Source organism: Lactuca virosa, chromosome 2, assembly GCF_052849685.1.
Source record: "Lactuca virosa cultivar CGN04683 chromosome 2, Lactuca_virosa_CGN04683_v6, whole genome shotgun sequence".
Classification (NCBI taxonomy): Eukaryota; Viridiplantae; Streptophyta; class Magnoliopsida; order Asterales; family Asteraceae; genus Lactuca; species Lactuca virosa.
The window spans coordinates 52,250,618-52,265,236 of record NC_136427.1 but is presented as its reverse complement, the minus strand read 5'-3'; positions in this window follow the sequence as shown (position 1 = coordinate 52,265,236).

Below are 14,619 nucleotides of genomic sequence, written 5' to 3'. Positions count from 1 at the left end.
CCGATAATAGCTGGCCAATCCTAGAAAACTCCTGATCTCGGTGGGAGAGCTCGGCACCTCCCAACTCATCACGACCTCAATCTTGGCCGGATCGACCAATATCCCCTTCTGATTGATGAGATGCCCCAAGAACTGGACCTCTCGCAACCAGAAATCACACTTGGAGAATTTGGCATAAAGCCTCTCCGTCCTCAATACCCCGAGAATCTCTCTCAGATGCTCCTCATGCTGCTCTCTAGATCTCGAATACAACAATATATCGTCGATGAACACGATCACCGAACGATCCAACATCGGTCTATACACCCTGTTCATGAGATCCATGAACGCTGCTGGTGCATTGGTGAGCCCAAAAGTCATCACCACGAACTCGTAATGCCTATAACGAGTCCTGAACGCCGTCTTCTGGATATCCTCATCACGTACTCTCATCTGGTGATATCCAGACCTCAGACCAATCTTGGAGAACCAAGACGCTCCCTGCAACTGATCGAACAAATCGTCGATCCTCGGTAATGGGTAACGGTTCTTGACCGTCAACTTGTTCAACTCCCGGTAATCAATACACATCCGGTGTGAACCATCCTTTTTCTTGACAAAAAGGATCAGCGCTCCCCATGGCGAGCTACTAGGTCGAATAAACCCCTTCCCCAGTAGCTCCTGAAGCTGCGAGGATAACTCCTGCATCTCTGGAGGCGCAAGGCGATAAGGCGCCTTGGCGATAGGCGCTGCCCCCGGAACCAAATCAATACGGAACTCTACCTGCCTCTCGGGAGGCACTCCCGGCAACTCCTCGGGAAAAAAATCCGGGAACTCATGCACTATCGGAATGTCATCCATCGAACTTGGCCTCCCAGCGGCCTCTCGTGTATCCATCACATAAGCTACAAACCCTTTGCAGCCTTGCTGCAAATTCTGTCTCGCTCTGGCGGCTGAACAAAACGCCGACCCACATCGGGTACCCTCGCCGTACACCGTAAGTACTCCCCCACTGGGGTCTCCTATCGTCACCAACTGTCGCTCATAGTCTATCACAGCCCCAAATCGGCTCAACCAATCCATGCCCACGATAACACATTTGTCCCCAATCACAATCGGGACCAGATCTATCGGAAACTCGACACCGAAGATCTCGAGTACACATCCTCGTATCACATCCGTGGCATACACCGCTCGCTCGTCCGCTATGGAAACCCGCAGAGGTCGACTCAACGCCTCTCGTCTGCTACTGATGTGCCGACTAAACACTATCGACACAAATGATCGACTTGCACCCGAGTCAAATAGCACTAAGGCAGGTACATAACTCACAAGAAAAGTACCTACGCACATCATCATATAAGACAATATTTCATAACTCAGCATAAATAAATGAAAGAATACATACCAGCCACGACATCAGGCGCTGCGCGGACCTCCTCCGCAGTCAACTGAAAAGCTCTCCCGCGAGCCTTCGGTACCTCGGCCTTCGCTGGCCGAGCCTCGGTAACCCTAGCAGCAGGTGCAGATCCCTGTGCTGATCCCTGATGTAGCTGCGGGCACTTGGCCTTCCGATGGCCAGTCTGGTTGCAATGAAAGCAAACCATAAATCCATTGGGGCAATCCTTGGCGATGTGCCCCTCCTTGCCACACTTATAGCAAGCACTCGATCGACAGACCCCATCATGTCCCTTGCCGCACTTCCCACAAGTGCGACCCTTCTGGCCTCCAGATCTCGTATCAGCGGACTTGGTCCGCTTGGCTGCCGGCTGAGACTGTGTCGGCCGCCGATCCATCCTCTGGGACTCGGCCTCCTCCCTGGCCTGAGTCTCCAACTCAATCTCCCTCTTCCGGGCATTTGCCTAAAGCTCAGCAAATGTCCGGTAAGTCGAGTTCGACACGAACTCCCGTATATCCCTCCTCAACACGCCCAAATACCGGCTCATGCGTGCCTGCTCAGTAGACACCTGCTCAGGGAAAAACATCGCCCTCTCATGAAACTTCCTGGTAACCATAGTAACCGAATCAGTACCCTGCTTGAGGGTCAAGAACTCCTGAACCAACCGTTCCCTCTCCACAGGGGGAACATACTCATCTCTGAACATGGTGGTGAACCTCTCCCAGGTCACCGCTGAAATCTCTGCAAGAGTGAAGCTCGCCGTCACGAACTTCCACCAATCCTTCGCTCCCAAGCGAAGCTGGTTCAATGCGAACCGTACCCTCAGATGCTCCGGACATGAACACGTGTAGAAGCATCCCTCGATATCAGAAATCCATCTCATCGCAACGATCGGATCCTGCGTCCCATTAAACTCTGGTGGCTTCGTGTTGCTGAACTCCTGAAGCAACAACGAGTCACCTCCCTGAGGTCGGGCAGCAGCCACAGCTGCAGTAGCTGCAGCAGCAGCTGCCTCAGTCACCGCGGCGTACCGCTCATCGAAAGTCTCAATCAGTGTGGTCTTGATAGACCCAAACATCTTCGGAATCTCGGCCCGAATCGCCGCTGCCACCTCCTCGTGAATCAACCTATGGATCTCCTCATCACTGATACCACTGGTACCACTGCCTCCTGGGTGGTGGCGTGTCCCAACCATGATGTCTCTGAAATACAACACAAAGGAAATCAGAGACTCGCTTGAGTATACTCACACTCGATACTCAACCCTACTTGCTTCTTTAGTACCCTAAGGATTCTTACTTAGAGTGCGCACTGCTTCGGTGTCTTCAGTAGTACGGGCCCTATACTACCGTCCACACCGCATCAGTATTCACCCTAAGTCCTCCTCCTTGGATCCCAGATCGCAAGCACTCTATATCTCACTGGCATAGGCTACCCTTCGGTAGACCTCTCATCAGCTCCTCACTACTACCTACTCGCTCTCAAGCATCACATAGCAGCAAAATCCTTCCTAGGCTAAGGCATCACAAATCAGGCCACTCTAGTCCTAATATGAATACCTAGCCTACTCTAGCATGCATATCATATCATAACATATCTCATAACACCTAATGTAAAGGTATTTTTGGGAAATCACCGTTCGGGCGCTGGCTGATCGTACACACTGCTTCCTTCTGCCTTTTTCAAAATCTTTTACTCTTTTAGAAAAATTGTTTACTTTATGAAAACTTTCTCAATTCCTCAGTTTGAGTTCAGATTCATCCGAAGATCCACCCGAATCCCTCAAACCAAGGCTCTGATACCAACTTGTAACGACGTGAATTTTCAAAACAATTTTTCATTTTTAAAACATACTTTCATTCATACGATAATCATAAAAACATAATGTGTCCGCTGTAACATAACAAAACATGTCCCAAGATCTCATATACATAAATCCTCTCGGTGTGTACGGATCATGTCGTCGCCTTCCCGCGATCCTCGCTAGTACCTGAAACACATATCACAACATCTGTAAGCATAAATTCTTATTGAGTTCCCCAAAATACCACATACCACACATACGCCTTTCCAGGCCATAACTCTATAGGATCTTCCGATCCATGTGTATCAGGGGACTTCCGTCCCAAATCCCGGTAGACCTTCCGGTCCGTACCCTCTTGATCTTCCGGTCCATATCATCTTGACCTTCCGGTCCATACCATATCATCACATACATAGCACATACATATCACATATTCGTATATAGCACATACATCTCATAGCATACAAGACCTTCCGGTCACACATAGGTACCCTTACAGGTACAGTATAGTGAGAAGACTCACCTCGTATGATGTCTAGTAACTCACGTGCTCGATATCCCTGAATCTCAAAATAATGACCAAGCCCCGCCTAATCACATAAAGTAATTATTTCAAATCATTAACGGCTCTCAAGGCTAGACTAAATCCCTTTCTACAATCCCACAGAAGGGTAAAAGACCATTTTACCCCTCCCTGACTCAAAAGTCCACATGTTGACCAAAACCCTAAAAGTCAACGAAAGTCAACAGCAAGCAGTACGCGGGGCGTACCAGCTCTCGTACGCGGGGCATCATCCAGCGATCCAGAATCGGGGAACGCAACCCCCTACGCAGCGCGTACTGGGATTACGCCCAGCGTAAATCCCAGTTTTCTTCTTTCTTCATTTTTGGTCTTAAACGTGTTGGATTAATGTCTAAGTCCATAACTATAATTGGAAAGACTTCACCCGACCCGGCATGGTCCATTTGGGTTGCATGGCATCATGCATTTGGATAAACTATAATGAGAGAAATAACACTTAAGGTTGGTTAATATATTATAAGTTCCTTATATATTAATAAGGTTATTTAATTAGTATTGATCAAGAATTAATTTGGAATTAATTAAGTGATCAAAAGGAGACTAATTAAATATATGGGTTGATTGTGTAAATCATTCATTCTTATATATGTGGGCTTGTGATCCAAGATTCCTTATGTTGGACTAAGTCCATGGGGTGACCCATGGATACTCCATGGAGGTTAAAATCCATGGAGCATAAGGAATGGGTAAAGTTATGAGTTACATGGTGTAACCCTAATAGCCACCATATAAAAGAATCCCATGGCTCAAGAAATCGTGCACTAATGTGTGAGTGTGAGGGCTAGACAATTTCAAGGAGTGTTCAAGTTTCTCTCAAGTTATTCCAAGTATATTTGGTGTTGTGTGAACCATTTGAGGTGTCACACTTGGGGCACTAGGCACTCAAGCTTCATGAAGACATTCTACATCAAAGAGGTATGTATTCTATCTTGTTATATTTATTATTTTGTATGCTAGATTAGGATAATACATTGGATGTTCATAATTGTATGTATAATAGAGAAAACATAGATCCAAGGTATTTAGGGTTGCATGTACACTTAGGAGTGTTAGAATGCTCATAACCCAACAGTGGTATCAGAGCCTAGGCTTGTTTTCTTGTTATACTTGCAAAAGTAGCTGAAAAATCGAGTTGGATGCATATATTCAATTGTTTTGGCTGGAATTGGACTAGGAACATTACCCTAAGATGTTTTTGGACTTATAAACTTGTTTTTGATGTGGTAATATTCATGCTAATCCAATTTCTAAGATAATTGTCATAATTTCAAGATTTGTATTAGTTTGTATGTTCATGCTAATTTCTTGAAGATTGATGATTTGAATTATCTTGTTCTTATGAGGTTCTTAGATTAATAGAAAAGTTGTGTGAAATAGTTGTTTTCAATCCATTTTAATCTAAGAGTTGATTCCAAAGTGTGTTTTTGTAACTTGTCCTCAAGTTATATGAAAAGTCACATTTAAGAATCATAAAACTCATAAAAGTTGGCAAAGGTTACAAAATGAAGAGTCTAGTTCTAATTAAATGGTTTTATGACTCCATAACTTGTCCTCAAGTTATGGAGGTTCAAGAGTCTCTTCATTAAATTAAAAAAAAGTGTAACCTTAATTAGTTCCATAAGTTACAATAAAAAAAAAGTTATTTTTTTTTATTAATTAGTTTAAAGTCTTCCATAACTTGTCCTCAAGTTATGGAACTTGAAGAGTTTTTTTTTTAATTAAAACTACTTTAAACTCATAAGTTATGGAATTAATTAGTTTTGAATAGTTTCAAAACTTGCCCTCAAGTTTTGGAATTTGAAAAGTTTTCACTTATGAATACTTTAATTCTAAGTTAGCCCTTAGAATTTTAAAAGTTAAAATTCAACCCTTATACTTTATAATATTATAAGTTAATTATATATATATATATATATATATATATATATATATATATATATATATATATATATTTATATATATATATATATATATATATATATATATATATATATATATATATATATATGTATAAGAGTAAAGTCAGTCTTACCGTTAGTAGGCCTCATTCACGAAGCCGGTCTATAAGGGGGGGGGTATAAGGTTACTGCCTATAAAATGGCAGTTTAATGGGTGTCCACTCTCACCCACCGCTTCCTTGACTGGTGGAGGGTCGTTAGCCGAACGGGTAGGACAAAGACTATAATTCTCCTTTCATTAAAAGTATTAATGATAAATACTAAGTAACTCAACTCTTATTAATACCCAATCTTAGTTACTTAGGAAAATGTGAATTTGGTGCTAACCCATGAAATTACACTTTGCACTTTGCTTAAGTCGTTAGTGGAGCGTGTGTGGTTAACCGGCACACTAACCTGGACTTAACAAGGTAGGCAAAGGGTAACTTAATATTTATCATAGTATCGGTGGAGCGTGTGTGGTTAACCGGCACACTGATTAAGGGGTAAATATTAAGGGTACCAACTATATTTGCATGGTTATTCACACCTTGTTTTGTGATCCTCGGCATCCCAGTCACAAAACCTGAAGGGCACACTCGAGATTGAAACATGCCTTTGAACAGTTCAATGAATCTCAAAGATCTAGGACTTTCAAATCCAATTAAAACCTAATAAATTATTTCGTTTTTCATGGTGGAAATTGGTGAATCGTCATTCACCTACCTTCAAATATTTTATAGCTTGGATTACGGCATCCCTCTTCTAAGTTATAAAATAGTTTGTTGGGTCCTAGCCTTAGTATTTCGTATTGGGTGTCATATTAAGGACTTTAAATCAACTATCTTGAATATCTCCCAAAAAGATGTCTGGTCTAGACATTTATGATCTTCCCAAATCTCTTGAAACAAGCTTTCCTAAATGAAGATGATGTCCCATGAATATCATACTTCTTTCACCTCCTCCAATTATTCTCCCTAACCCACAAGTTCCTAAAAAGTTTAAGGTCACTCAAGCCCTATTGGCAAGGCAAGGTCTAGGTGTGATTACATCTTGGAGATGTAGTCACATATTGACAAGCCGGGAGAGTTGGGTGTCAAAGTCTTGAGAAAGTTGGTGGCTCAACTACTTTCTAAGTCACATAGTGAGTTCTTTTGGGAATCCTATGAAACAGACTAAGACAAGACCCTTAATGATCTTATCTATTTGCTAAGATCAACTTCCTAAAACGCTATGGAAATTGACAATGATGACATTTGATATCCAGTAAAGCTCTCTCTTCCCACTGGAAAGGGATCGACCATAGTCAACTGGGTTGACCCAATGGTAAAGAGAGAGGCGAAGTCTGAGATAGTCCCATTATCAAGGGTCCATAGGTAACTATTGCCAAAGGAAGGGGCATTGGTTACGAAGCTGCCAAATTTACCTAAGGATGTTAAAGTCAATAAGTTTGGCTCTACTTCAGGTAAAGTCCATTGTCTAACTCTATTAAGTACATGCTGATTCTGATCGCGAAGATGGATTTCAATCACATGGTTCGGTGATCAGAATTTTGGGCTATTACTTAAGAGTTATGATATTTATATTGCTTAGGAATAGATAACAACAAGGTTTTCATATGGATTGTAAGGATAAGTTTTTCCGCAAAGTTTTAAAATAAAAGAAAAAGGTTTTGATTTTATTTATTTTAAGTATCCTTACAATGGCATTTGTGAAAAGTTGTTGCTTATAAGATTCCATTGATAGCAATATTGGAAAAATGGATTTGATTCTTTCGGTTGTGGTAGTGTCTAATATTACCAAATAAGGAAAGATTCTCATCACCCAAGGTTCAACTGGACCGAAACTTGGAATCATGCAAGTTGTATAGTATGATGAATGAGAACTTTCAGCTTGGAAAATTAAGACTAATTCCTTATGTGAATAAGGAAAGGACTAAGGGATCGAGTACACATTCTTGTGCACTGGTCAAGTCCACCACAAAAGATCAAGAAGACTATTCGTCATGATTTACTTAAGTTCAGTAAATATGGTTATACTTATAAGTTTAAGTATAAGTCTGTAGCATTGGAGAAGTTTCAATGTGAGACAGAACGAATAAGAAGAATCAAAGTATGGCAGAAAGATAAAAGTTTCTCAAATCTGAAAAGATGGGAGAGTACTTTAGTATCATGTTTATGATCATCTTAATGATTAAGATACCATATCACAATTGGTCCTCTAAAGTCATCTTAGTGCATTCTTATGACTAAGAAGAGGAGTCATGAATTGTTGAAATGGTTAAATCAAAAAGATGAGTCATACTTCGTTCCAAAACAATTCTTAGAGTCATACTCCAAGATTGTAACTTGAGTGACATATCTTAAAGAGGGTTTGTTAACACTAGTCAAATGTAAGAGTAAAAGGTTATCTACTCTTGTACATTTGAAATTGGTAAGTTGTGATGTTTTGGATAAAACAGAGACCAACTTAGGCCAATTGTGTAAAGTGTTAGTCTTGATAAAGAATCCGCACTATCTCTTGAATATTTGACAAGGGAGTCTTATATGTCAAGAGGACAGTGGGAGTCTTAAAGCTCTTGAAAGTTTCAAGACTTAATCAAGAATAAAACCTAAAGTCCTTCACTAGCACACGACTTGAGGTTTATAACCTATCGTGTTGAAATTTTTGTGCCTATTCAAGTTGGCTTTGCATCGGAGTTCTGAGAGATCTCAATTGGTTGCATAACTACTTGGAAGCAAAGGCAGGCACCTGAGCTGCCAAATCGCAAGAATTTAAGATTGCACAAGTTTAATCAATATGAGTTTGGATTTGTCACTAACCTTGTCTTGTGATTATGGTTTTGACAAATTTACATGGATAAGAACACATACACTATTAAATCTAAGTGTCATAAGGTTTCTCTCCAATTCATGAAAATGATGGTGAGGAAACACTTTCACTAAGTAGATTTTAGCTAGATAGCAATTGTGATATTTGCATTCTCAAAGTCGTTAGTGGAGCGTGTGTGGTTTACCGGCACACTAACATGGACTTGTGAGAAGTGGCAAAGGTCTAAACAATTGAGACTATGATTACGGCATCCCTTTTCATAGTTCTAAAATTGTTTAGACACACATGTGAGCTATCTAAGAGAGGTGTATGATTTTGATAAAGTTTTATCAAAACAATCTAGTATCAGAAATCTGAACTTTGGTAAGAAACTCAGCTGATTTCTGAGTACATGTCAAAGCTAGTGGGAGCATAAGTGTTATGCTAAAAATCATCATGTTAGTGGGAGCATGATAATTATGACAAAGGTTGCAAGTTAGCAATGTTAATTATAGAAAACAAAAGTTTCAATTCGTGAGGTTGCAGGGGTTGAAAAAGTTGTTTTGCTATAATTAAGGGAGAGGAAATTATACTTCATTTCAATTCTAAAAGCTTAGATTGAGATTTTAATCGTATTTAATCAAGGATATATATATATATATATATATATATATATATATATATATATATATATATATATATATATATATATATATATGAATTTCATGTTGGAATGGCTCAACATAAGGAAATTCTATATATGGGTCCATTATTTGCGTTCTAAAATTCGATTATGATTACGACATCCCTTTTCATAATCTGAATTTTGAGAACTTGACAAATTGAAATGGAAATATTATAGCAAAAGACGGGTTTAGTCTTTATGTGAGACATCATGAATCGTGTCCCATATGCTTCGGATATTGGATCGATTACATGTGCTATATTCATCCTTTCTAAAATTTTCCAAATGCCTGGGGCATTATGAAGGGAAAAGGTCTAGAATTGGATATGACTAAAATGATTAAGCAATTGTCGAGGACAATCTAAGGTTTACCAAAGATTGGTTGCTCAAGGACAGTTGGAAGTATAATGTTAATTCTGGAAGGACCATATTGACATAATATGTAAGGAGGCAACTCTTGTTCAGAAGTGATAGTCAAAATGGAATATGAAAATGTTTCAAAGTTAGAAATTATTCAATCTGTGTAAGATTAGGAAACTTAATGAAAGAAGGATGTTTCCAAGGAGCTGATCTCCTTTGGAATGCTCTGTAATGATTGTTGTTAAGTCTTTCTGACTTCGTGCATAATCATTAAGAGGATCAATGCATATAAGTTTAGAATCTAACAGATTTCAGTAAATGGCATGAATTTGGAATTCTTGCATTTGCAGTAAGGATTTGGGACTGTGAAAATAGGATCATTGGAGTGATGTTCAATTGATCTATTTTACAAAGTAAAGATCATAGACAAACATTGTATGTATACTTGGTGTATGGCATGACTAGTTTTTAGAAAACATAGTGTACATGCTTGGAGCATGGGACAACTCTTGTTTTAAATTCAAGTATAAAGTTGATAAAACCGAAACAATGAATAATGAGTAATCAGTATGGTGATAAATAAAAGTGTTTATTTATATTCATGGGGTTTGATACCATATTTGATTCATTTATTCTTGTGTTTCACTTTGCATGTTTTGACTTCCAGAATAACTAAGTCGCTCTTCCTAAATGATTAAGTTATTCAAACCATCCACAGTCGGTCATATGTTGGAAGTAGATATGAATCAAGACTGTCATGGGTTGGTTTGTAGAGGTCCAAGTTGGTGGACAAAGTGGTGCTACAACACTCATGAGTGCTCATAAGTTCTGAGTATTGGATTCAACCCGCGCTCATTTGAATCACTTCATGGATTTTATCACGAGTGATAATGAGACGATAATATCTTATATTCTTCAAACCTAGAGATATGAGTTGTTACTATGAGTTGGTTATACATTGATTGCACGAAAACGCATTGGTAACTCGATGTTATAAAACGTGCCTTTGTGTATGATTCAACAAGTAGTAGAACAAGCCATATGAGTCGAAGTTTGTCCATTCCTTTTACCTTCGGGATAAAAGCGATATCTGTGGGCCCCTCGATGATTTAAAGATGATACATGTGAGTGCTTGGCCAACCCAGGACTGAATTGATTTGTTCAATCAGTCAGTCATCATGAATCGGAAATCGGGAAACAACAAATAGACAGAGATAATGATTGATAATCAATGTCTCAGTCCATATGATATCTAGAATGGAGGAATATATGATCCCTTATCTAATGGACAAGTCATTGACAAAGGTCAGAGTTCATCGACAAGGTCAGAGTTCGACAGAAGCTTTTGAGAGCTACGATTGCTGATCGGTTCCTGAAGTCATACGCAATAATAGTTTTAGACTTATCCAAGTGGGAGACTGTTGGATTAATGTCTAAGTCCATAACTATAATTGGTAAGACTTGACCCGACCCGGCATGGTCCATTTGGGTTGCATGGCATCATGCATTTGGATAGACTATAATGAGAGAAATAACACTTATGGTTGGTTAATATATTATAAGTTCTAATATATTAATAAGGTTATTTAATTAGTATTGATCAAGAATTAATTTGGAATTAATTAAGTGATCAGAAGGAGACTAATTAAATATGTGGGTTGATTGTGTAAATCATTCATTCTTATATATGTGGGCTTGTGATCCAAGATTCCTTATGTTGGACTAAGTCCATGGGGTGACCCATGGATACTCCATGGAGGTTAAAATCCATGGAGCATAAGGAATGGGTAAAGTTATGAGTTACATGGTGTAACCCTAATAGCCACAATATAAAAGAATCCCATGGCTCAAGAAATCGTGCACTAATGTGTGAGTGTGAGGGCTAGACGATTTCAAGGAGTGTTCAAGTTTCTCTCAAGTTATTCCAAGTGTATTTGGTGTTGTGTGAACCATTTGAGGTGTCACACTTGGGGCACTAGGCACTCAAGCTTCATGAAGACATTCTACATCAAAGAGGTATGTATTCTATCTTGTTATATTTATTATTTTGTATGCTAGATTAGGATAATACCTTGGATGTTCATAATTGTATGTATAATAGAGAAAACATAGATCCAAGGTATTTAGGGCTGCATGTACACTTAGGAGTGTTAGAATGCTCATAACCCAACAAAACGGTTAAGACATAAGCTCATATTTCAGATCTGGCCATTCTAATACCTCTTAATCCATAAAGTCGAAACCTTTAAGCCTCTACATGGCTGTAAAGGTCACCAATCCCTCCAAACACCTTTCCTCTTTTCTCATTAAGCCCTAATCTCATGCTTGACTTAATCTCAACGTCCAAGATTGGATTTTTATGAACATACAACTCATAATACTCTGAAATATGGCAGATCTAGGCTAATGGAGACTATTTGCTCATAAAGTCTCCACCTTGGGACCAAAAACCCTAAAAGTTGGTCCATGAAACATAAATAAAAAATAACAAGGAAAGCTTTGAGCTTTATACCTCTAAGTGAAGCTCCTCCCTCTGTAGAACTCAGATCCAAGCTTGCACTCCAACTTCTAGCCTCCACAAGAACCTCCTCTTCTTCTTTACTAACACACAAAGACACTTTCTAGCTCAAAACACTCACACACAAGCTTTAGGACGAAGGAAATGCTCTCTTAGGGTTTCTCTCTGTGAAATGGTGGCTGAGGATGAGGCCATAGCATTCCTTATATGGTGCACAAGTCACAAAATTAGGGTTTGCATCTGGGCCGGTTACGCCCGGCGTAACCCTGGGTACGCCCAGCGTACCCAGGCGAGTCCGCGTCCAAATTAAGCGCGCGAGTACGCGCAACGTACTCCTCAGTACGCCCAGCGTACTCACAAGCCTAACATTTTTACTTTAAGGGACTTAACTTGACAACTTGGAAAAAGGAGAAGGGTTAAACTGTTGTACCTGAATTTCGGGATGTTACAAATCAACTATCATATATGTTAAATTAAGTACAACGAACATAAATGCATGAGAACATGCTTAATCACCCAAAAACTTAAAATCATAAAATAAGGGCTATGAATATTGGTGATGCTTCGAGATAATAGTAGCGTTGCATTGAATCTAAGAATCTGTGTAAAACTTAGCTTGCACTTGGTTCGCAGAATGCTTTTGAAATGAATGGAATTTGTCAAAGGAATTGGAATATGGAGGAATTGGAATCTGATTGTACTAGAAACTTAAATGCGTTTGGGTGACATGGAATGAAATATGTTTTCTTTTTGGTTTGCCGATTTCCCAAAGGAATTGGAAAACGAACTTGTAATATGACATTTTTTAATTAAACTCTTCTATAAAATATAAATTAAAAAATAACTAACATGTATTGCGTTGAACACATGAAAATCATAAAAAACATTTTTAAAATTGAAATAAAATGAATAAATGATTATATATTATAATATAAATCAACAAATGTCATTCATTATTTCCAATCCAAATTAAAAAAAAGGTAACCACACACTATGTAAAATAATGTCTAGATACCTAGTTCATAATTATATCACTCTTCCAACATGAACCTCACAAAATCCCTCGATCTTCTCCTTCCAAATTCCAAAAACTTAACACAGTTTCCAAATCAAGCATTATTTTCCTACTTGCTTTGAGCCTATCCAAGACATTCAATGACTGTATTTTTGAAATTCCAGGAATCACCGTTGAAGCTTTTTTGTACTTCTATTTCCCATAGTATTGCTTGATTCATGCTATTTGCTGCTTTTTCAAGTTTTTCTCCAAGGACGTTAGCTACAATAGTTATTCCTTTAGTAACATCCTCAACTCTTTTTCTACTCTTTGAGCCCGTATATGGAGATTTTTCATTTTCTGTGGGTTATTCTTCAAAACCATCTTCTATTTGTTCAGATTGTTCTTCACTGTTTGCATCTTCTTCCATTTGGGCAAAATCTTTGACTTTATTCCCTTGGCTCTATCATTTCCAAAAATGACACATAAATCCTCGTAATAAGGAAATATCTATATTTCTCTATTTTCCTGCATCTTTATGAATCTATTTTGTATCATAAAAGGTTAGCACATAAAAATAATAATATAAATAGTTAAGAAGTAACAAAATATATAAAAATTTTAATATTGTACCTATATGTAAGAATCCCAAACTGCTGGTTTAGCTGTTACAGAATGAGTTGAGCTATCATAACCAAAACCACTTGTGTCCATACAATTCACCATATCATAAACGACTTGTCAATCTTTTTTCATGGTTTTGATCCTTGACTCAATGTGGGATTTACCCAATATGCCAGAGCTAGGAATTTTTTCTTTCAGTGCGTTTTCTAGATGCTGTAAATATACAGATTTAAAACCATTATCGGCTTTAAATTCTTCCATGTTCACCATATTTGCCAATGCTTCCACGAGCTTGGCATCTTCAGTAATTGTCTAGTTGTGATAGTTTCTGCTTTTTTCCATCACACCTACTGTTATAAACTTAATAATTAGATGAAACAATGCATACAATAAAAAATACCCAGCCATGTATATAACAAATATAACCAGTAAAAATAAATTATACTTCATTACTAAAAATAAAAAATGTAGCACAAATTCTTTCATAGTAAATGATAAACATAACAAAAAGAGAAATGATCAATGTGTAGTTTTCCAAGAATCAACCATCATTTGTGCTAAGTTGTTTCTAAATATAGTCCACTCAGTTGATACACCAACAGAAGTGATATTATTATCGTCTCCTCCACCGACATCTCTGGTTCCCTCATCTAGTTTAAAGTGGTCTCAAATGGATCAGTTGTCATTTCTTGTCTTTTATAATTATGAATAAGACAACATGCCATTATGATCTTGTTTTTTTAGATCAATAGGATAATATGAATTGTCCCTTAAAATTCCCCATCTTGCCTTCAAAATAGCAAAACATCTTTCTATAACATATCTCACAGATGAATGTATCATGTTGAATAACTCCTTAGGTATAGTTGATTGGTGTCCTGCATGCCAATCATTCAAATGATATCTTTGACCTCTATACTGGGCT